Source organism: Anopheles stephensi, chromosome 3 (assembly GCF_013141755.1).
Source record: "Anopheles stephensi strain Indian chromosome 3, UCI_ANSTEP_V1.0, whole genome shotgun sequence".
In the NCBI taxonomy this organism is placed as follows: Eukaryota; Metazoa; Arthropoda; class Insecta; order Diptera; family Culicidae; genus Anopheles; species Anopheles stephensi.
The window spans coordinates 85,661,009-85,686,383 of record NC_050203.1 but is presented as its reverse complement, the minus strand read 5'-3'; the positions used below and the strand labels follow the sequence as shown (position 1 = coordinate 85,686,383).

Genomic DNA, 25,375 nt, shown 5'->3' with positions numbered 1-25,375 from the left:
TCTTCGAATCTAACCGATCGTAAATTTGCGCCTCCAACCTCGCTCAAAACCCTTTCTCGCACACGGTGGGATATCGTTTAGAGCTTTGCGGCATTGTCTTCGGGGCTGACCTGGATGTGGATGTACGGACCGAAAAGACAAGCCTCCGAGCCACACACGGAGACATGGAGATTTTGCCATTGCCACCGTATGAAAATTGTGAAAATTGTGATAAATGCTCACCGTGTCCATCAATCTTGCCGGCTGCATGTAGGGAAACGTGCTTCTCGGGGCCAAGCTCTGTCCCCAATCCGCTCGATTGGTTGCCACGGTTGTCGTTCGGTGTCATCTCGGTGTACATTGGTTTTAGAAAGCGTACGTGTCAGGCGACACCGGCCAATAGTTCATGACCATCGGTTCGGGCGGATGTCCGTTTTTTTTTTTTTTTGGGGGACTGCAATTGCATCTGGCGTTGCAGCTGAGGCACTCGTTTGGCAGATGCGTTCGAGCAAATGATTTACTAGAGATCGTCAGCCGAAAGCCGAATGTGAAAGGGGCCGTTTTGGGCGTACAATTTTGAGTTCCATTCAAAGGTAATCGATAAGTGCAAACTTTTCATTTAAGATTGAGGGTTTTTTTGTTTTTAAAAGGCTAGATTAAACTCTTCATCAGGTGGGAGTTCCTGGAAAAAAAGGATCATCAGCATATGGCCGACTAGAGTTAGGTAAATCTACACGATTCAATGAGCTCTGTTGGAGTCCTAGTCCTGGGCCTACCTGCTCAAGGTTTTGAAGAAGCTATTACCTACTCTCAAGGTTTGATGCTTCTTCAAACTACATCGCTTTGAACATTCGACCCTAAAAGTTTCGAATTTCGGAATCCATCTTCTGTCAATCAATTCTGATAACAACACAAGGACCCAAGAGCAGCGGTAGGTTCAATTAGAGATACTTCTTAGATCTTTGTCGTGACTGCTTCATCAGCTATTGTGATATTCCACTAAACAATTTTGCTTCACCCTCTCGCGTCTAAAGAAAATTAAAATAATTATAGTTTGTGGAATCATATGACACTTTCATTTGCGATCTCCCCAACTCGAACCAAAGCCGCTTGTTTACCAAATCGCTGCACTGACGTTGATCTCTTCAGCTTATCACACTTCACGCTCATTGCAGCGCATGCAAAAACACGAAGACAAAAAGTGTGCCAGAGATGTGATACGTCCGCTGGTTTAAATGCTGCAAATTAGCAACCACTCCACAGCCGAGGGTGAAAGACGATCGCAAAACGCGTCAAACAAAAACCCGCGACTCTCAAACCTGGGCCGCTGCACACGTGATGACGGTCGATTAACGCCTCGCTGGTCGTGTTGATTTGCGCAGTGTACAGCCCGGGCGAAAAAGGTACCTCGTGCGTAACCGCGAAGTCCTCCACTAAAGCAACAATTTGGGCTGGAAATAAGAAACGGTGACGAACGTCAGCAACATCCCCTGCTGGAAGATGTTTTCACGTGTGTGCTGTGGTTGATAGAGACATGGATCCGAGAAGTTGGTAAAACAAACATCTAATTGCAACAATTACCCGGTTTCCCTTTTTTTTGTTGAAACATAAGGAGGGTTTTTCGTACATAAAAACTTCAAGTGCAAGTGGCAAATGTTTTTGTCTTCACGGTCAGTCACGCGTAGCACACGTTTATTTTTGGGGAGACCTGTCACTCGTTTTTTCTTGCCACAGTAATTTACCCACTACCAAACCACACACGAGTGACTACATTTGAGGTTTATTATGTGACACTGTGAGGGACACATCACAATTTGACAAGGCCTCCAATGCCGTTGTCGGTTCCGGTTCGAGCAAAATCCAGAAAACAAAGCTGCATTCCTGCTAGACACCGTAATGGCGGTGAGTGATTTGAAAGATCACATCAATCGAACCGGCATACTGCAGTGCGGTCCACAGGCTATTTCTTTTTTCCGCCCCGTCTTTTAGTACGTGCTGTCGACACCTGAGAGGCCACATGTCGTCCCCCCTCTGAACGGCGCATTGCAATCACATTAAAAGCAAACCACATCACACCTACCTAGGACACACCGGAAGGATTCCACCACGATGACGATTGATTCGATTTCAATTAAGAGCACGTTCCACGTGCGTGAAGTGAAGAACCATGTTCGGGCGGAGAATCCAGCTGGAGTCCCGGGGAAATTTATGCAAACATTTTCAGCGCTACAATAATCAATGTATTTATAGCGTCCGATGCAATGTAGCAGTAGAGGATGCAATTCCATTAGCATAATTAATACCGGAGCTATATCGGGTGTGCGAGAGCCTGGTGTCATGTTCGCCGGCCCGAGGCTGCTGCTGTTTGTTTGACCAACCGCGAAAAATCAACATTTTAGCACATTGCACACACATCGGATCACGCCCAAAACGGTGGGGATGATCTCGCCTAGGCTCGAGGCGCCATTTTCCCGCTCCTTCGATGCGCGTGTCTATCTGAATGCGCAGCTAAAGTGAGTGTTTTCAATTACTTCCAATTGACTTACGGTGTAATTTCGCTCCGTGTGTAATCAACAAAAGCTCGCGCGAGCCTCGCCTGTTGTCGGCTGCTGTGTAAATCAATTGATGATCGTTATTTATCATTTAAATTAGCTTGGTCGAGTGGGTTCATCGTCGAAGCTTCAGCGGACAGAACACTAATGGTGGCGGTTATTATTCCGGTTCCGGTCAATCGATTCCCCGAGCGTCTGTCGGCTGATGCTTTGCTAACTCGGTACTGTCGACAGACGTGCCCGGTTGGGGTTGCGTTGACATAGGCAATATATTAAAACCATTAAGCATAATTATTCGTACCTTTTGACTGTCAGGAGTGTTTGCGGCAGTGGTGTATCGATTCGTTTCCAACAACCTGGAGTGAAGAAGAGAAGAAAAAGTGATTTTTAGACCAAATTGTGTCGTTTAGAAGAGCAGATCTGTATCCAAGTCATGTTAGCAGATTTTAGAGATATCTCATAAAAAAATCAGATGATATCACAATTGACTCAGATGATTTGAAATAATCAGTATCGAGGCCGTGGAGGAAATTATGAGAAGAAGTGAGCTTCTATTATGATATCATCTGATAGAGCTGAGAGTTATCTATTCAAGCGATATTATTCGGAAAATCAAAGTTTCTTTAATATTTTGAATCGAAAGCCGAACAATCTGTTACAAAAAGCCAAGTTCCTCTTTAAAACGTAAAGCGCGTACGTTCGTACACGCAACAACACAGACGCTTCCAGGATTTTTCTTCGTGTAAGTTATATTTATGCGTTCTAGACCCTTCAGGCTCCCGCACAGGCAAGAGACAAAAGCGCACGAAGCAAAACATAAAATATTAACACCAGCTTCTGCTTCCAGCGCACGGTTGCGTTGCGGAACACAAAAGCCTCCAAAGTTATCGCCGGGACGGTGAAGATTACTATCAACGAACGGGACGGGAACGAAGAAACTGTGAGGCGCAAGCAAAAATGCCTGCACCCGAGGTGTCCCGGTCGAGTCCAGAAACGAATGGGATGGGAGGGTGTGAAAAATCGAACCTCCGGGTGGATTTGTCGCCTCGACGCCCGCCGGGAACGCAAAAAAACCGTGCCATTCTTTCGTGCCTGCCTGCCGCCATTTCGTCGTACTCATAAAAGATGGAAAGGCGCAACAGCAAACAAAAAGACAGCGAAATGACCAAACGAGGATCCCGGGATGGGGGCAGGGCGTTATGCAAAGCAGACGGAAAAGAACTGCAAATTGCGAAACCGACGAACGACCGAGATCTGGTCGCCCAAGAACCTGCTCCGAGTCAATGATTTCTTTTGCCCTCTTGAACCCAACCGGAACGCAACGCTAGCCGACTTCAGCGGCCTCATCTTGCGCCGTGGAAGTTCATTTGAATAAAGAAAGATGTTGGGAACTATCTTTGGAAGATCATCTTGAACGGTGATTCCTCTGTGACACGGGAAGGCCTCCGACTGGGAAGGATTTGTTTACGATGACGCTGTTGGAGTTTACTTGAGAGTGTTACAAATGAGATAGGCAGAAACAAAAGCGTACGAATTGCTGTTAACTTCAGAAGTACAAATTTGAGACAGGTATGCCCTCAAGCTTTTAGAATCGTTAGAGTACATCAGTTTCAACTTGAAGAATTCTTGAATTGAGAAGAGTGATCTCCGGATAGTTTTCACTTAAAGAACACATTTATTTCAGAAGTGTCCTCCCAATACTTCCATTAGAGGTCATCTAATTTGAAAATTCAGGACATTCGTTCAAAATGGCCGATACGCAACACATGGCATCTCATTGCCATAAGCGTCCTTGAATCTCTGCGACGGGTCTCTTCAAACCCAAAAAACCCATTTGGTGGAAAGCTTATCATGATGAGCATATTTGTGCCCCGAAAATTTGCCAAATGGGCACCATTGCACACCAGCTGGAACCGGGTGGCAGTATCAACTTTCCATCGTAAAAATGTCCGACCATTTCCGAGTCGGATGGAATTGCCTTTCCCGTCGAGAAATACAAAACTATCACGATTGCTTACGGTCGTAATGTTTCAAAATGCATCCTTTCCTATGTCTGTAGCTCTGTTCCTCTTTTTCCTTTTACTGGCCGAAAATGATTCCCTGGAGAATATGAGACGGTTCGGAACGATTCGCCACGACTCTTTCAGAACTCCTGCCTCGAGTTCCAGGAAAACGATTCTTTGCCTTGCGACCATGCGTGTGTGCGTTGGGCAAAGTTTTGTGCAATTTTACCACGGACCACCGTCTTCAGGATCCGGTTTTCGCAACGACAAAAAAAAATCCTTCACCGAGGACTTCTTCTTTTTCCGCTACCTTGGAATGGAAAAGACAAAGCAAAACTGGTCAAACTGGTGCTGGGTTTTTGGGCTCATCTCAGCTGTGCCCAAAAATTCTCGGTCCCTCGGAGCCCGGAAGCCTAAAATCCATCATGACGCGAAGAATCTCGGTGATTGTGGTTGCGTGGAATGCGAGACCCACAAACGCACACTTGTGTAGAATCGTTCGGAATCGGTACAGGAACGGCTCAGGGAGGTCCGGGACGACAGATTCACGGTTGCGGTTGGCCGTATGTAATTTGCTCCCATCGATGCCTTCGTCTGCTGTGCTTCATTCCGTTTGACAGCACTGCTGTGGGAATGAATGTGGCCCGTGTCATGCCGGTGCTACTGTTTTGTTAAGCGGATGGAAATGGAAAAAAGAGCTTTTTACATTTCGTTTCTTTCGTCTTTTTTTGGGGGGAGCAAAACAGACATCTTCGAGCCTCATTTCAAGCCACAACACAAAGAAAGCGTTTGGCTGAAGAAACGTGTTAGCTAGTGTTTGGGGTTTTAAGGAATAAAACCCACGCGAGAGCAGGAACGAATCCGATTGTCATGTAAATCACGCTCTTCTTCTCCTGTCCCGATATGACAATTGAGCAATTACCTTCCGTCTAGAATATTTGGAAGATGTTAGGACTCCTTTTTGCTCGATGTACCAGCAAAAGAATCGTCTAAATAATAATTTAAATACAAAATTGTCCCAACAAAAGCTTCTCCCTCTCGCCTGAATGTTTGGGCACATTGACTAGACACAAACTCCAACGCTCGTCTAGACAAAGAGTAGTAAAATTGGCTTTGGCTTGGTTCGGTGGAATTTATGGATGGCAATAAATTTGCTCATAAAAGAAGCCACTCGTCTGGCACACGGAAAGCAACAGCCAAACCTATTTCTCTTTGTGAAGTGTTTGGATGAGCTATGTGATAAGAAACATGCTATCGTTTCCTGCACGGAAAAAAATGCTTTTAAATGTGCTTTTTGACATTTGCCCACTTCAAAAGCCCCAAAAACCTTTCACACACACACGGACAGGTCGCGAGGACACTACCAAGTCCAATGCTATCCCTTTTGGCCTCCCCATTTGACGTACGGCGACCCGGGACGGACCTGAGCTCGGACAGGAATGCAATTAACGGCCAGATAATGCAAGGGCGCAACAAGAATTTCAACATGGCTCCCCAGCTCACCCAACCCATGCGCCAGACGTACAGGAAAGGAATTCTGTTTGTAGCCTCCACTACACTACGGTGGGCTCCATTACGACGCCACACGCTCCATTACGATCCGCCTGGTCCGCATGGTGCAAAGAAAAATGAAGTAATTGGTTTTATGGACCACCAGGACGAATATTTTAACACAGACCAGTGTGTGTGTGTGTGTGAGAGAGTTCAATGTCCGGTAAATGTGATTCCACACCTGTGGTTCAGGGAAACCTGAGCCCGGTGCAGTTGCGGGTTGAGACCATTGTATGGAAATTATGCTCCAGCAGCAGCGCCATGTTCTGGATGGTGATCGATAACGGCGGTTGGTTCGATTTCTTTTCCCATGGCCACTAGATCGGGACCTGGTTTGGTGGACAGCTGCAGTGTGGCCCTTTTGCCAATCCTTTTATGTATTTTCAAATGTCTGCAGAACAATAACACCGTGGTGTTTGCCCAAATCCAATGCAATCCATTGCGTGAACAGTGAAAGTGACAACAAGCCAATGTGCCCCGGACGAACCGGATTCAACCTTTCTTGCGCGTTCGTCAAAGGCAAGGTGTCTCGAAACGACCATTTGCCCAAAACGTAGTGTTGGAGAACTCCCTGGGGATCTTCGACACCTCGTCGAAAGTGTTTCCGTTGCGGAAATCGAAAAACGTACGTCCAGGAGAGCGGCAGCTCTGTTTTTGACACTTTGTTCAACATACCGTATCTTGTCTTGTCCTGCTTCTTCCTGAATGGTTTCACTCCTGCTTAAGGAGTGCATTCTTGCACTCTTTTCGTGGAAAGCTGTTCAACAACTTCCGGCAAGTTGAAGTTCCCCGTTTTTTGCAGCCGCATCAGAAGTTTTTCTTTTGAGCTTTTTGTTTGCCCGTTCTGTGGTGTCTTAACGCTTCAACTGTAGTGGTTCTTTGGTGTGGTCTTAATCGAGCTTGAAAAACGACCGTGTAACGCTGTACAACACGTGAAGTTGATCCTTGCGCTCTTGTTTCGAGTGAGTATAGAAGAGCGTTTTGAAGTTGAACTTTAGTGGGAACCAGTGCAACCGGGAACAACTTCTTGCAACTGCTTCACCATGGTCCAATGGTGGACATTGTGTGAAAAGCGGAATCTTTATCAAAAGCTCAAACAGATGTAGACTTGATGAACTTTGGTGAACTTTGAGGATATCTCCATCGCTTCCGTTGTACCTTGGGTTAATACTAATTTTTTGACTTCCGAACTGGAACTCTCTCTTACTATTCTGAGCCTAGCCCACTGTGAACTCCGGTCATCGTAAGAAGAAGTTTTCTTCAAGTCAGGAGGGAATTGTGAAAGAACTTTACAATTACTGTATTGTAAAACAACTCTTATTTAGAACTATCTCTCAACCCGGGAAGCCTTCTACGTAGCGGAAGCATCAAATTAAACCCCGATTTTTAATCCCAAAAAACGAAGCATTCTTCCCTAACTATCATCACCCATTACAAAAAGAGCATACAGGAATGCATACATAATGAAGGATCCATTCACCGCCCAAACGACTGCTCCTTAGCTCCATTGTAAAACTAATTATGTGAGCCTTTAAGGATCAGTCGGCGAAATAATCTCGCCCCAACTACTTCGCCTCCTTTTACTCATGTGTGCTCGGCACGATGCAGCTGTCGACGTTAGTCATAAATTATGAAACTTTTAAGACCTTATAAATCTTTCACGAGTCGCGCGCCACGGGACTGCGGCTCCTCCACCAGCACCGGAGACTGGTCAAACCGTTCAAAATGGCGTTCTAAATTAAAAGAGCAAAAATGCAGAATCCCTCCACCAGTCTCACACCAAAGTTTCGATGTGTGTAAGAGAGAGCAAGTCAAAAAAAACCCTCGCGAACTCGCCCATACTCGCTCAACTACCATGGACATAACAGTTAAAATTTATAGTTTCCAGCTCCGTCCGGTCGGATGATGCCGTGTGTGTGTGTGTGTGGACGTCTCTGTTTGAAGTAGTTGCACGGCAAACAGTCCAGAAGTCAGATAAGAAAGGCACACCCCAGCCCGGTTGTCCTGTGTAACGATGAAAGAGGAAGCACCGCGCTTCGATGCAATGCGCAGCCATGCTCGCGCGAAACCAGTGACCATCGACAGCGAGTCCTAAGAAGATTAAAGCGGGCAGCTCGCTGGTACGCCGTGACTAATCACACCACGAACACCAGAGGAGCTCTGCCGGTGGGTTCGAGGTTCACGATCAAGGTTCATGGTCCGCTGGTGCGTGCCGAAGTGCGCCTGGATGAAAATTTTATACACACGCGTCAAAGCTGATGTTGGAGTGTTTTGAAAAACAACGTTCGACGACCGCACCACGCACCACGCATGGGAGCATGGCCTGGAGCTGGCTAATGAATTGAGGCTTAGGGTGTTTGTGTTTTATCCGCCTGTCTGTGTATGACGCCTTTGCCTTGGTGGCTTTTCACTTCACCGATAGAGACGTTTCGGCTGCGGATTTACGCTTTACTAAGGCAAATGGGTTCGTGTAAGCGATGGCCGCCTTCGAACAACAAACCTCGCACAACGCTCAATTACGCAATGGAGTAATGAAACTTTCCCTTTTTATTATAAAGCACCCCTTTGCACTCGGTTCCATCTAGAGTCGGTTCGGAAGGATCTGCATGGCTGCTAGCTGACTGAGCGAGCTGAGGGACCAAACGTTGGGGCAAGATTTGTGGGATCGTTTAATGAACGACTCGAGTGTGTATGATTATTACTCGCAGGCAGACGAGAAACATGCACTTTGGGCGACTGGAATGCGAGCCGAATGAATGTTGTTTTATGCAAAGGATCGGAGATAAATTTTTATTGAACGATATTTACCGCAATGGGTAACTTTTGTAAGGATTATTTCCATCTTTAACTGCAGCCCTATAAAACAGATGGCGATATTTGTGAAAGTTTTATGTATCGTCGTTTAAAAACTGTCCGCTATTATGGTGGACCCGATGTGAGAGACTACAGAGCTCTGGAAGAACACGGCGAAAAAAGCAAAACCCATGACCCGTTCGAGGGCTACAATATTGCGATAAATTGTATCTCGATAAAATATTTCGCGATTTTAATTAATTTCTCACTGTAAACGCATCTCGTCCCATCCCTGCCTTCTCCTTAATCGAACTTCAATTTCGATAACTTCAAAATACCCGCGTCCGAACACAACACAAAGTTGCGCCTGGATCAGTGGGATTATGAGTCTTTTTTTTGGGGGAGCATTTCAGTTTTGCCGCCTTTTTCGGTGCGCTGAAACAAAATAAACTCCACCAGAAACCAACGAGAAGAGGACGGAGCGGACGTGAGACCTCGCCTGGTGGAGAGATAAATTTACTAATTATGTGCAAAATTTATCCAATTAATTTCAATCGTCTGTCGGCTTTTTCGGAGTCAAGCCAAAGCGTACCCGAGGAACAACAGAACGAGACGACGAAACCCGGCCGTACGTTGACGAGTCCAGCTGGATCCGTCGCTTATTTATGGCTATTTGGTTGTTTCGGGGTCGCTCCGTTGATTGAATCGTGTTTTTCTTTTCGGAAAATTACTTCGCAAGCATGGAAAACGCCGAGCTGTTGTTTTTTTGTGCTCGAAATCATTGATTTCTTTTTAATTTCGTAAAATAAGTCTATAATCACTAATTGATTCGGTGGGCCCCGTAGGCCGCTGCCGTTTAAATCCTCTTCACTCGATCGAGTTTATCCGCTTTTGGCCTGTTTATCTGGCGCAGATTAGTCGATTTCCGTAACGAGCTGGCGTATGCTCTTCCCAGAATGCCCCATTCTGCCAATGTTTGTATCCAATTCCACCAAAAATAGTGTCCTCAATCTCTCTTGCGTCAAGGTACCGACACGAAGCACTCACCTTAAGGATCACTGAAATTGAGCTGAAATAAATATGTTACGTTGCACCACCGACGGCACGAGACTTCGCCACTCTAGCCTTTGGGTGGGAAAAGATGCTCGGAAATGATGATGATGGACTAGCTGCGAAAAATATGTACCCGAAGCAATTTTAAACAAGCACTGGATACGTTCCGAGACGAGCAAGCGTGCCAACTGAGAAAACGAGAGAAATAGGACAGCTGATGGATGCTCCACTTGAAGAGGGAAGCTCGGCTGGGGGGGTTGGATTTATTTTTCCAATATAAATTTCAATTTATTTTCCACTCACTGTCTCACATGCCCAGCGTCTCGTCACACAAGGACACCGCCCATCAGTGGTAAAAACCGCCATTACACTAAGGGAAAGTGAGTGAGTTTTAAGGGATTTTTCATATGAACTCGACTATCACTTAAGTGAAGTGTTAACCTAGTTAAATAATTGTGTGGATGGTGTATTTTCTCCTATTTCCTATTTAATTTCCTATTTTTCTTAAGAAAATTTTATTTATTTTTATTTTTATTTTCTACCCCCAAAAGTATGCAATCAGTGTAACATCTCAAGTAAATTGGGATTGGTTTGATTCGATTGCCGGTTCTCGTTTGTGTGCGATCGGCGCACGCGGCGCTCCCTGTTTTCTCCGGAAAACGAGCTTTCCACCCACGTGGATACACTACCCTTTTCCCTACCTACTACCCCCTTGATCCCTCGTCTTCCCGCCCTGCAGACGTCGCAAAATGTCAATCGTGTTTCAGCGCGCATTTTCATCGCCGCGGGCTGTCAAAAGCAAAGCACGATAACATCTTCAACAGCGCCGTCTGTTTCTCGGCTCCCTCTCACTCGAAAATATCGACGATCGGCTTGGCTTCCTCATCTTTGCTTTACTTTTGGGTACGATTGGCGGTAATGCGTTTCGCCAGAGCAGCAGCAACCAAGCCTTGCTTGGTGTTGGTTCAAAATTTAATTATCAAACTCCCCGGTACCGGTCAAAAATTGCCGTGCTAAGTAGCGATACGGTGGACATGCTGTGGGCCGTGCAAATAACAGCCCGGTTTGTACAACACCAATCCTTCGGAAACCAGATTTTGCCCAGAACCGCTTGGGTTTTGGGAGTTGTGGAACGTAAATGAACAGCCGGTGCTTTTTCTGACAAAGACAGCCAGCTTGGAGTCGCCTCCAGGGAATCGGATCCCCCAATGGAGTAGGTGTAATAAACAAACATTCCCCGTTCACTCCGTCCAAGGGTACATGGTACCTCCGAGGATATTAGATAGAACGCATTTGTTGGCGGGTTTCGGTGCGTTTCGCCCGGAAGAACCTAGTTGACGCTAGCAAAATTTATAGCTTACGGTTAGTGAAGCAAGACCACTTCCAGCGAGGATTCTCGCTACCCAAAACGCCGACCGTGTCCCGGGCACTACCAAAAAGTCCTCCCCAGAGGGCGCTTCCTGCCTGTTGACATATTTTGCTCCGCAATGTTTTTCCCCAATCTAGCCCAAACCTTGCGAAGCGGAGATTGAATGGGATTTATTTGTTTGTTTAACCCGCCCCTCCGGTGGAAGCTTTTCCAGCTTTTCCCGGGCCCAACCAACGGATTATCGACGGCGCGCGTAGTTGTGCGTCGTCCGTTTTCCGATCGATGCGGAAGAAGCTCCTGCAGGGTACGAATTGTTTCAACAATCAACAGAAAGCCATCAAGAGCCGGGTTACGATTTATCAAGCGGATTGTGAGGTTGGGGTGGTGTTAATAGAGTTTGGAGCTTCGGGACTCGAACATTAACCCTTCCCACTGTACACTGATAAGCTAAGCAAACGAGCTGCTATTAATTGAAGGATTTAGCGGGAATAGTTTCTTACCGAATCTTTTGCTTGAACATAATTTAATGAAATGTTTCCTTGATCACGACCAATCGTTTTCCGTTCGATAAGCTCCCATTATTTTCCGGTAACTTCAAGATAAATCTTATCTCTCTCTCTCTATTTATTGGCTCGTATCTAATACAATCAAATCGATTTTGCAAAACACAGCTGCAGCTGTACACCAAACGCGTGCGCTTATAACTCATCGCGGGGAGAACCTGTCGGCTGGGATGGCCCTTTCGATTTGGAAGTACAATTTTCCTGCCCAAAGCTAACTCGGTTTACGTTTCCTTCCTATCAGCTCTTCCCTTCCTATGGATATGGAGCGAGAGGATTATTAACATGACAAATCGAAACCAATTTTCATCGACCGCGCACACCACATTATCGACGGTGGTGGAGAGGCGAACAAAAAGTGCAGGAAAACCACCGTTACTGCTACTACTCCACCATCGGGTGGTGGGAAGGTCGACTCGCCTCCGTCTCGACCACTTCCCCTGTTTCTTCCCACCTATCCCCCTTCCAGACACGACTATCAAATCGATCGAGAGTTTTATTGGGTTTCGGGGTGAAAAATGAAGTAATTGGCAATATCCGGATATTGGTGCAAAAGCCCGCGGTACGCTCGATGTGGTCGCTTACCCACCGTCGAGTGGGTGAGCTCGGGAAAAACGCAAAACACACGCGCCACTGGAAAACCGTTAATATGGTTAAGGCAATAGAGTGGACGCTTCCCGACCCTCCCGAGGTGGATGAAGTTTTAGTTCATTAAGCCGATTGTTTCGTGCATGGTCGGAGGCGGAATGGATTATCGACAAATTATGGGAGGACCTCCGCCTGAAAGCTGTCAAGAAGTTTTTCTCCTCTTTCTACTAGCATTCCCCGCACGCACTCGTTCTGCTAAGTTTTTTTGGCGGAAGTCTAGGCGAAACATGTGGCAGAAGCGTCGCTAAATTTTCCTAATGCGTTGAGCAAGCGGGATAGAATTCGCTTCGACCATGGAGTTTATTGCAATCCTTCGGTGAAATAAATGCTTAAATAATACCCATAATCTATATCGCATCGTACCAAGCAAAAAAGCAGGGACGCAAACACATCGCAACCAACGATTTATATTGCAGATCACAGAACACATTTTGACTATCATTATTACGCCGGGCTTTTCGAACTCCAGGGAAAACCTTGCGGACTCGGTTGTCGCTTTCGCTTTCACTACAGTACGGAGCAAATAAATGTCGTACTCAAACATTCAGGCACGTACATTCCTAGTTAGGGACGGCTTTCGGTCGTAAAAGGATTGCCGAAATAAACAAAAGCCGACCGGCTGACCTAAAGCTGGATTATCGTAGTAAGAATGAGGTGGAGTGAGGACACCAACATTACCATTGTTGTAAAAATGTTGGACACAAAGGGTTTAGTAGTAAGGAACCCTTTTTTGCTATTGAGGGGCTTACTTGTACGAGCCTGCTTCATGAGGATGGTTGACAAGGAGGACACAAACAGTGTAAGGAAATGTTTTCTCGAAGAAGGAGGCATTTTTAAAGACATCTTGTAGGAGGTTTTCCCTGATGATACGTCTTATGACCTTGAGAAAAAAATCCCAAACCTCTTATTTGATCAGTGTGGTCTAAGTTTAAAAAAGCCACTCACTTACATCTGTTATTTTGCGATCTTTTACAAAGCAAACTTTTGCACTATTAAGTACACTTTTTTTCTACTCGGCATGGAAGAATGTTGGTGACAAATATTTGATAGCGCGCTTGCAGGGAGCGCCAGCACTCATTCGCGCCATGTTTGTCTTTCCATCCCAGTGTGTCCAAACAATTCCAGCCAGCTGCATTGACATCATCGGACGGTGGAAAACACTCATCAACACGTGGTGTGCTGTGAGGCGAATGTGAGGCCCGGTAGCATCTTCTTCAACGTTGCTGCTGTGGCTGCCGTTGCTCACCTTCTCCAAGGTGAAGCAATTACGTCGAGCATCTTCAAAAAGCTGTTGATGTGAGGGCCTTTTTGTCGGTGTTCGTGACTTCAAAAAAGTTCACCATAAAACCGATATGTGTATTATGAAAATTGAGCTTCACACTTCTGAGCCACCCGGTTGCGGTTCTGTAACTCATCATTAACGCAAAGGTTGTAAAGAAGATTGGTTTGGTTCGTCGGGGCAGAAGTAACAGGAGGTAGAGCAGCTGAGTCATAAAGTTAAAGGCGTGCTGATGTTAATATTTGCACTGAATGGTTTTGTTTCTTTGGAGAACGCAAAAAAACTTGAAGTGCTGTTTGTTGTACTGCATACATACTCGAATTTGTTTTTCGGCTTTTTGGTATTGTAGTGCGCGGCAGATATCTTAAGCTGAGTCATGCAGTTGAAATTAGTCAAGTGTCAAAAGTGTACAGAAGCACTATTGGTAGAAAATAGAAGATCAGCATGAGAAGGCTTCAGCAATATTTGTCGCAAAAAGAGAGAACGGACATTGAACATATTGCATTTCAGCGTTGTTGTGCATTTTTCTGGCCATTTGGACCATTGGGCTCCAAAAGTTCCGAGGGATCGTCCATGCAATACGTGACGCTTTTGTAGAGCATGGGGGTTGCTTTAGATTTGTTCCTTCTTTGAGCTACTTACATAAACTAAAATGCACCTTATACTCATTGGAATGTTATTGAAGAAGACTGCGTGAAGTTTGGAGGCTGCAGGTATAGCCCAAGAGTTCCCAATTTTTGCGTTACGTTTTAAATGGACCACAGCAAACGCCATTATTTAGTGTGCATCACGTGTACACTATTAGAGCATCGTAATGGTCCACCACTAACGAGTTGCTCCCGAGATGCTTCACTGACGATCCGAGTGGTTCGACGACAAGGACATCATCGAAAGCAGGGACGATCTTAGTAGGGAAGCGAAAAGGTTAGGAAAAATCCCGTCCACCAAAACCATAAATCCTCGTCCATCCTTCATTTATGCTTCTTCGCACGAAAAAGCTTGAACCCCGCCTTGGACTCTTCTCGAGCTTCGGTGAACCATAGCGCGATGGCGCTTCCAAGATGCCCCACTTCAAAATTGCTGCTTGAAATCTTTCCTCTCCGAAGAGCAAGAATAAGGAAAAGCTAGGAAAAAGGAGAAATCATTCCAGAACATTTCCATTAGCGAAAGAACGTACCACTCTGCATCTGCCCGTTGGAAGGACACTCGAGATTCACCGGGACCACTGTGTGATAGGACACGAGGATTTTTTTATTTTTGCAAAGTGGTCAAGTGAGCCACCCGAGACAATGTGATGAAGTCCTCCGTGCCCGCACTATCGATTGATCGCCTTTCGTTTCGCAGCACAGTAACGCAAAACCCTTCAAACTTCCGCACAGGCCACACACAAGCGATGGGTGGTAGCTTTATAATTCACCGGTTCGTGTTCAATTATTTCCTGGCCCGTGAGTCCCGTGCCGTCCCAGACTGCAGAACGAAATGAAATCGAGGGAAGGACGGAGTGAGCTGCCGTGGTGCATAACCGATTTATGCAACCGCAGACCGATGGTGAGTGACAGTGCAGCAGGAAGAAATTGAAACGTTTCGATCGCAATGCAACGCGCTCTGTGTGTTTGATACTTGATGCAAAATTGAACGAATGAAGGGAAGCGGCTGCAACAAAAAAAAAAAAACAAGAACTACGAATGGTTTCGAATGATAAGCAAAGTGGCACGTTCCAGCGAATGGAGAATGTTTGTGCCAGCTCCCTGAGGAAGAACGTGAGCAATCAATCAGATGGAGCTTATGGGACGAAGGGAGGATCGGAGCATGGAGCGGTGGAAGTCATTTGTTATGCGTGCATGTTTGGTCTATTGTTGTCCAGTGCTTGATGCAACATACTGGAACTCTGCTCTTGGTGATTCTTTATGCATAACCTATTTTCATTCTGTTTTTTTGAATGAGAGAACGAATATTTCTATGTTTTATTCTCCGTCTTCTAACTATAGTTTCTCTTAATGCGCCCTCTTGCGGAATCACGATGTACCAATATGACAGCTAGCAATCGGTCTAATTATTTTGACACTTAGTAAACAACTATGCAAATAGGTTTTTAATCGCTGCTATTTTCATGCCTTTTGTTCTCCACGCACGTACCAGTCAAACACAATTTTTAATGACTTTTTGTCTAAAAAATCCCCAACCGGCCCAATTCGCAACTGTTACGCAATTGCTTGCCAAACGGTTTTGCTTTCCGCAACAAAACAACGTGACGTGACGCAAAACAATTGCGACGATAGAAGGACTTGTCGGCGCGGCATCGTGTATCACATCATCGAAACCATTGTCAACGGCATGATCCACCATCGGCTTGGTGGAACTGACGCCGGCTAACCTTTTCGCCACCACTAAGCTTCACGGAACTTGCCGAGATACGTGCACGTGACGATACTCCTGATGTTTTTTTTTGCCACCATCACGGGCCGCGCCATCATTCTCACGTCCTGCCGCGTTGTGCGGGCCGATGACATTTTCCAGGATGCGAAAGACCGCCGAAGACAACGGATGCATCGCGACCGAAACGCGACCGGCACAGGATGATTTATAGCGTTCCCTTTGAACTTTTTCACAAGCTCTGGCGGCTGGCTGGGCGTGTGTCACTGTACGACGCTGCGCTGCCAGGGGCTGGTGTAAACAAATAGGCACAGAAAGTAAAATTCCCATTTCAGCGCGTAACGAGCGCAAACACACGAATGAATCATCTACTTTAGGCACGATGGAATGGCAAAGACATTGGAGAAAAAAACACACAGCCCTCAATTGTCACGAGCGAGCCACCACCAGCAGTATTCAATTATTTTGCCGACAGTTAATGAACGCGAGCGCGACAAAATATGCATATCTTCTGGCCGAAATGCCGATGCACCAACCGGCGATGCTTCGCTTCAGTCCCGTATATCGCCGTGGATGCGTATCGGAAATGCAGCCGACTGCTCTGCCGATGCCAGACGCAAGATAGCGCGGCTAACAGAATTAAAAAACTCGCCCCTTGATCGGACCGGTAACGGCCATCGGGACCGTCCTAGGGAGACAGCAACACGTTTTTGATAGGCCAGATACAGAAACACTGTTAAAAGCGGGCTCCAAAAACAAAAACAAATTCAGCAAACATTTTTCAAAGGCCCGTATCATTCTTCTGTCCCATTTTGAAAAGCCCGTCAGATGGTGTTATCCGTCACAAATGCAACAGATGACGTTCGGTGAGCGTGAGAGATGTATTTTTTAAATAATGCACCCCACGTTTCCCGCCATCTACGGTTGTCTTAGTACTCGTGCCAGTAGTGACGAAAGGCACTCACGTTGCAAATATGCAACTACAAATAACACCCTCTGTTGGATGTGTTATTTGTAGCAAGATACAAATTTGGACTGAAATAACATTAAAAATCTTGATCAAAAAAGTAATATAATAAAACACTCCAATAATCACCACTCGGAATAGCAGGAACCCCGGGTTCATTAGGAGGAGACATTTCGCTAGGGTGCGATATCCGTTTTCTGTGCGGAGACGTGCTTGTCACAGCCACAGTGCTCCAGGCGCTAGATGAAATAGAAATCGATGAAAAGAAAATCGATTGACATCATCAGACACTCCCCGGTTGACATGGATAGAGATCGAAATTTGACATGCCCGGTACGCAAAATGTCGCTCGTTAGTGCAGGAATAGTAGGAATAGTAGTAAGGAGGGAAACATGTTAAATCTCACTAACAAGCACGTGCGAAGTACGCTGAGCGGCGATGTGTCGAGCTTTTTCTTCAATTGGGTGGCACTATTTTGCATGTACGATATGGATTAGGTCGCAGGCAAATGTGTGCAAAGCTGTGTATCATTATAATAGTGCACAGAATGGAAGCACTTTCCAATTAGTGTGACAAACATCTCGAAAAATAAGCGAAAAGCGAGAAATGATGCTATTACATTAACATCCACTTCTACTCTACTCCTTACTGTATAATAAAAATACTTGAAAATTCATCCAAGTTACTAATACTGACAAGCGTTACTAAGCGTTACAGCTGAGCTGTCAAAAATTCGTTACGCTCGTTTTTCGGCCTGTGTTATTGGAGGCCTAGCAAATGGTTTGTTTTAAACCAAAGCTTCTTCGCTATGCTTTCCTAATAGCACATCTTAACTTTTTAATGCTCCTCTTTTTCAATCCCATTTATCAATCCCATACCTTCAATAACACCGTTCACCATTCATTCATAAATAATTCATAAAAACTAACAAAATCTCTTCATAACTATCATGACTCATAACGGTGCACCGTATTCTGTTTTCGTTTAATAGGGTTTCAAGTAATCCTGCTTCCATCATCAAAATCAAGAAACGTCCAAAACCGGTGTACCTCTCGGTACATGCGGCTCCTTAAGCAACATCTCGTTCGGATTACTGTGTTGACCTTAAGGGTTTTGATCGGTCGGGGCTTTTAAATTGAAAAAAAGGCTGAATACCGTGACTTGTTTGAACGATGCTTATTCGCCGGGGTCCATCTTCCCCGCATGACATCATCATCATGTTCATCGTCATCACGATCACATTGTGAAGTTGGGTTACGTTGATAATAATCGTAGCCAGAGACTTGTGGTCGTGGAGGGGTCAACCGTGCCATTAGGCTGAGAACTGCGAAAGTAGACACATGGAAAGCAAAACAACAACACATACAGCGGTTCGGGTGTAGAGAAGAGACAAAAAACGACTCACACTCACATGTGTTACATGTTACCTTCGACCCTCGTACCTCGTAGGAGGTGGGTTAGGTCTGTCCTCGTTTTTTTTTCGTCGCTACCTTTCTTTCTCCAATTTGCTGAGGGTGTACATTCCGTATGTTGGGTGTACGGCGCTCAGGTGAAGGAGGCTTGGAATGTTTGTGCCCTTCGTCTCAAGGTTCACCATTTCTGGCCGCCAGGTGACCGTGTAAAAGAAAATAAATTTGTAAAACTGACCCCTCGACGCACGAAATCGAAATTATGGTTCAATTCCCCCACGCATGTACGCACTGGCAGTTGGGATCGTTTACCAAAGTTTGCGAGTTCTCACCTCTTTGATAGGTTCAGCTCAAGAGATGGAGATTGTCTAACACACTATTAAAGCTGTCCAATTCACTCTCGATTTTTTTTTTGCTTTGGGAACCTCGCCAAAGACACCACGGAATTAAACCTTTATCTGAGATCCGTTTCAGGTGCGGCGAAACGTTTGCTCGAACCTGAGCTGGCGCACTTTGCACTCGGGCTCGGAACCGACTCGACTCGAAGTTTGATTGTTATTGTTTCCTTTTATCAACAACCCCGGAACGCAATTGCGCCCGAGGGGTGGTTCTGCGAGTAATAAAGCCGGACAAGATCGCGATCGCGCTTGAGCCGCAGAGAGGTCGCGCCACCACACCCGGGGAAACCACTTTTGTAACCTCGAAACGGTGCCAGCGGGTCAATAGCGCGATCCTTTTTTGCTTCAGTTTTACCCCCTTTTTTTTGCTAAACTCAGGTGAAGTTTGCGTTGTCCCGCGAATGTGGTGGAAATTATGGTGTTCAAGCCCACGTTCGTTCCAATATCCATAGAGCGAGAGAGGTGGAACGATTAGCTCCGGGACACAAAAGGGTCATGGATTTTTGTGTCTAGGAACGCCTTTTGTGGAGCTTTTCAACACCTTTCATCCTTTCCAGGAATCCTACCAATTTATTGATCTATTACTCACGATACATGAAGGTATCGTTGACCATAAACCTCAGTTAAAGATCTTGTTACTGATGTCCCTGCCCTCCTCAATACTCTTAGACTAACCGAAAGCTCGGAAAGACCACTCTAACTCATCCCTTCTGAGCATGGTTGTGCTCGGTGTCTGAGTACACCTGAGATCATCAATCGTCCACAAAATGGATGACACGGTTCAGGTTTAAGCATTCTCCCGTAACCCATCATCTCCACACGGACACCATCATCTATCACGGCGAAACACGGCGAAAATCCCACCCCAGTAACCAGCAAAAGGGCACCGCAACAGCACTTACTTTATTCTTTATCGGATAACATTTTCAAGCTCCTGCATCCTTCCTGCGCTACCTGATCCTGCTCCGAAACGCTCTCTAATTGTGATAAATTATGTGTGCATGAAAATACTTCGAATGTTTATCATCATTAGTCGGGTGCGCGTTATTTATTCTTGCCTTACCGGTCGGGAAGATGCGATAGGATCGTGTTCTACCGACTAGAATGCAGCACAAAAACCAACACACGCACACCCAATGAGAGAATGCATTGAGTGCCCTTTGTTTCCATTGTTTGCTTAAGTCCTTTTTGCACGAAAACTGGGAACAAATGCCAGTGGTGCAGAATGTAAATTTAGAGTGATTTAATTAAACACATACCACACCAGTTGGTGGAGATGTTTGCTCACGGCAGGAACAAAATCTAATAAGAGAGCAATTTATATTGGTACGGTCTTATTGTTTACGAACGCTTCAAATTAGTTTACAGAGTGAGGGAGAGCACGTCATTAAAGGGTATGATAAACAAATCACCTTGTTTATCAATTTCTAGGCCTGTTGACGTTTTGTGAATAATCATAGTTGTTGCAATTAATTGCCAATTTAAATGTTGTCGATGACAACCATCACATTCATCACGATTCACGTTGCCGACACGCTCAGTGTGAGTCATTGCTTTAAGACCTAGTTTGTTTATTTGCCAACGAGTTCATTTTCTTGAAGCTCCTCGCCATTTTACTGACATTGAAGTCATCGCAGACCACAGAGTAACAAATTGTAAACAGTTTGTTCGAAAAACGATATGCTTCTTCGCGAAACACTTTGCGCAATGGGCGAATCGGTACACCCACATCTTCACCTCCAAAACACCATCCCCCAAAATGACTCCCAAGTGACTTGGCAATCAATCAATTAGATGCCCTTCAAAAGCATGCTACAGAGAGAGAGAGAGAGAGTGGGTATCGTTGGTACCTTACTGTTTGCTTCCTTGGAGTTCCAGTACGACAGAGTTAAACTTTTACTTTACTGAATTCCTACTCCCTGTCCCCCTTTCCTTTGCCTTACCCTTATACCCTCCTGGGCATTGAGAGAACGAGCAAGGAAACACACGAAAACTCATAAATGGAAAATCGCACATCAGCAAAAACAAAAGCCCACCAATGCCCGGCGGGCGCATCTATCATTCATCCATCCACACTCCACTACAACAACAGCTTCGACAGACGGCCATCGCTATCGGGCATCACCGAGGTGGGGGTTCCGAATGAAAGTGAAAATTGATTTGTTTGCTACATGCGCGATTTGTTCGAGGCAACCCATCCATCCATCGACGGCTCTAATGCCGATTGGCAACGAGCGTTGTTCAACTTCAACTATCGAAATGGGAATCCGCTTACTTTCGGATGTCAGACCATCGTCACAAGATTCCTTTCCCATGCTGCTCGTCCACGGTCCGCAGGAGTCCTACTTGATCACGTAAAAAATATGAGTGCAAGAGGCCGCTCGTGGAAACTCTTTGATAGTGGAATTTCGTGAGGACATCACGGTCATCCATTACGCCATCGGCAACTCTTCAACCCTCCAGCACAACCACTTCAACATCTCAACCATCCTTGACAAACCGTTCAGAATCTTCGCTGCGGTGTAATCGAAACTTCATCAAGCACCGTATCGGAAATCGTTAATGATCAAGCTCGCAGCTTCTTCTCTTGTGTGTGGTGACGATCATCGAGCCCGTCGGGTGATCTAAGGTCAGAGCATCGTTTGAGTCAAACTCGCCGTTCGGTTCCCTGTTCGACGATCGGTGCGTTGACGGTAGCCACCATGATGTATGTTATTAAATTAACCTTTTTTGGCACCACCGATTGCGGCATACGATGTGTGGCCCCCTTTTGGTTTTTGTGCCGGTAGACCTTCGGTAGCAGTCGTCTGTCACGGCGACCACGATCGTGGAGTTCTTGTACTCCACTTGCCAAATCGATCAGCTCCACAGACAAACACACAAAAGAAGCTAATGTTTGTAGGTCACCGTGGCGAAGGGATTAATTCTTCCCCCCCGGTTTTTTGTGCTTTCCCAAAGATGTCTACGGGAGTATGGTGATCACGAAGAACTAATGCTTGGCGGGAGGACTACGACTTCGGATTAAATTAAAGCCAATTAATAGGATTTTGATGGAGCCCTTCGGAGTCGCCCAGCCGCTCACGATGTGGGACATTCGGTAGCATACAGTTACAGTTAGACCTACGGCATAAGGGCATCACGGAGGCTCACCAAAACCACCGGTTACTTGGGGTACGGTCAATTAAAAGTCTGACAAGCTTCCCACAACCAGGGAGAACGAGTGCGCGTGGAAAGATGAACCGTTGATTGCTTGCCCTTTTACGGTCTTTGTCTTTGCGATGCTCGAGATGCTAATGCCGTACGGTGGAGGAACCCTAACGGAACTCGTTTCCCGTTCGAGAATATAGAAACCCCCACTCCTTCACCGGACATTAGCTAGACGAGGCGACCATTTCGCTGACATCAGCACAGTCACGTGAGACCTGCGCGTTCTCAGGAGTTTCACATGTGTTTACGTGCCTGGTGCGCCCCCCTTCGTCGTTGTTATTATTTTCTTATTATTATTTTAAAGCCCTTCTCTCCAGTACTTCACCCAGCATTGGACCTGTTCAATGTCAACCTTCGATGTGGTCGTCGACTGTACTTCACCGCCGCTTCATAACCTCATTGCTTACCGGGCACTTCTCTCGGGCGGTTGTTCTGCTTGATAATGTATTCCATATTGGTGCCGCACCACGTGCTTGCGGTGTCGATCGCGCACGATCACACACACACACACACTTCTACGGCACCACAGCATTGCTAACCTCCATAGAACAAACTGCGGAAATGAAGTTTTGTGCTCCAAAAATAGTGCATTACATCGACGAATCGATTGTTACGACCAATATTGCTTTTTGATCGATTTTGTGCCGTTCAGCACGATTTGGCAATTCATCACTTTAAAAATAAAATACCGAGCAAAATACGCAGTAAATAGCTCCAGCACCCTTCGGTCTCGTTCTTCTCGGAGGTTTGTTTTCTATTTCCCGGCCTCGCTTTACGAGCACGCGTTAGCACCAGCAGAGGACCGCCCCTTCGGGTCTGAGTCATCCGCAAGTATGAGCGGCCATTCGGGGTTGATGTAAAACCGAGATTGAAACTCAATTACGACGAACGAAGTCGCGACCGGATCGAGAATCGGTCAATAAATAAATTAACCGCTGTTCGCCTCGTGCTTCTCGCGCTGTTGTTCTTCCCAGGCAGGAGCGCACGTGCACCCGGATGAATCTTTCCACGCCGTCGCCATTTCGAAAGCAAATAAAGTTTTTTACAGCACGCCCTTGTGTCTCCCATCTCCCGACTCCACCTTTTTCCGTGGGAGAAGTATGGCGCACCGAGAAGATAGATGATTTAACCTCTCCAATGTGTCGCGGCATCCCGTCCCTCTTAACGGCGTCAGACGCGCAATGTACCGTTTTAATCCTCCTGCAATGCTGACACCCGACGAAACGCGAGACTCGAGCCAACCGCAAGCCTTCAAACTTTTACACAGATTTTACGATCCAGAGAGCCTTGCGGGTCTTCCCGCCCGCCACGTTCTGGGGGGATCTTTCTCCCGGTGATTCTTTGAGAAGATCGGAACAGTGTGGGGAGCTTTGTGCGCGCGAACAACATAGTGGCGCTGTAAATCACTCAACGTCTAATATGTTTGAGTTAATGATAGAGTTCTAGGTGTAGCTAAGCTTCCTTCCCCTAGGTGCGCTAGGTCCGAGGGATATAAGAATTGCCCCGAGAGAACAGTTGGCAAACATTTACGAGCAATAAATTTCGTATTGGAAAAAGCGCTCGCTCGTAAAGCACCGTATTAGCGATCGAACTACTGCGTATTATGTCCTCTTCGGGGATACCTCAAAGTTTTCAATTAAATGCCATCTTTTGTCTACTTACCTTTGCAGGGTTCTACTTATTTAAACTTGCTCGTCTGACCCAGAACACTATTGTTTTGAGCTTTAATTTAAGGATCTCTTCTCCCGCACACCTTCAAAAAGTGTAATATTTCCACTGCTTCACAGCAAATTCTTCTAGCATATAAATTTCACTCACAACTCACATAACTTCACCTGATGCCGATTTTTCGTTTTTTTTTTGCCGTCAACCGGTCACCAAGTTACACCACCGCTGGAGGTCCTTCTCGGACCACCTCTAGTATCTCTTATCGTGGGCTGCTGTCGGAGGAAACGGGCAGCCGCCTGGGTGGGCCCACAATTTATGGTACTTCAGGGAGTGAGAGCGAAAATTTATTTCGGCTATTTATTCATTTCAAACTGTGATGGAATCTTTTCTGTGTGCGGGTTTTATGGCGCGTTACACTCGCCGTTCACTCACAATCGCGAATCAATAAATGTTGCACGTGTCAGACACACACACAGCCGGAGAATCCTGGACGGTCGGAAAAACTCTGGCAAAACATTCAATCACCCCGTTTATTTTGTTTTGTTTTATTCGATCCTCATAACGACCCAAAACGCACCCAGAAAAACCGTTTTGCCTTTGTTACTGGGGGCTGTCAAACACACACTGGCGAGCAGGAAAAACGGCTACTACGATATGGGTTTCTTGCACTCTAGAACGCACGGAAATCGACGCTTTAATTTGACTTTTCATAGGACATTACCGAGTAGATGATTTTATTTTATCACTCACTAACCACTAATAATTTCCCAAATTATTACTCAAGTCACGTTTAAAATGCACCGCCTTCTGCACTGATCTTTATTGTTAAAAACACTGTACCGCCCAACCAAACAACACACTACCCGTTCTTAACGAGCTCAATTTCCACAAATTGTTAACCAATTTTCACTTGCGTAAAATTCACCTCCAGTGTGTTGCAAACCACTATTCAAGCACATGCACGAAAGAACAAACCGACAACTTCAAAACGACGCTACCGAAGTTGCGCTCTGAAGGTCCACCGAAGCACACGGAATCCCCCTCGAGCGAAGAGCCAGCGAATGCACACAAAACCCGTCCGAAGCACTGGGCGTTCGCACCAAGAGTGATGGGGCGAATGCCTTTTTTCCGGTGCGTGTTTTGGAGCTATCTCTGGAAGCTGCAATGTTGTTGTTGTTTGCTGGGGAGCATTTACGGCGAGCGCGAGCGAGAGAGAATGCAGGTGAGAAATGGCGTAACAGCGAGAGCGAGCTTGTGTGTGTCGAAGCGGTAAGCGTTTGAGAGAGCGAGAGCACGGGTTTGTGAAGCGTTTTTGAAGCGTTTCTTGTGGGAAATACTGCGTTTATTGTTTTGTAACGTTTTTAATATCTTATTATGTTAATCAGTACAAGCTTTCTGGTTCTTTAATGCTGAAACTGTAAATTTAAATATAGAAATAAATTGGAAAAAAAAACTTTATGAAATTCCCGCGCTTATAAACAGAGAGTGAAAGGAGAGTAAATATTCAACACCTTCTCGCCTAGTACAAAATTGAAGAGAGCAACATTGCGCCTCGCTTTCGCGATT

The 25,375-nt window shown here is 45.8% G+C and overlaps 1 protein-coding gene across 1 annotated transcript in view; it reads right to left on the bottom strand.

Annotated features, from left to right (window-relative positions):
• The window catches only part of LOC118513956, a 50,962-nt gene extending 26,046 nt beyond the window's left edge, over nt 1-24,916 (bottom strand). The window contains exons 1-2 of the mRNA XM_036060353.1: nt 23,804-24,916; nt 2,833-2,887 (exon numbers count right to left, since the gene is read on the bottom strand). The gene's annotated coding sequence lies outside the window, so the exon portion shown is untranslated. The remainder of the gene's footprint in view (nt 1-2,832; nt 2,888-23,803) is intronic.
• Nucleotides 24,917-25,375: the final 459 nt, after the last annotated feature.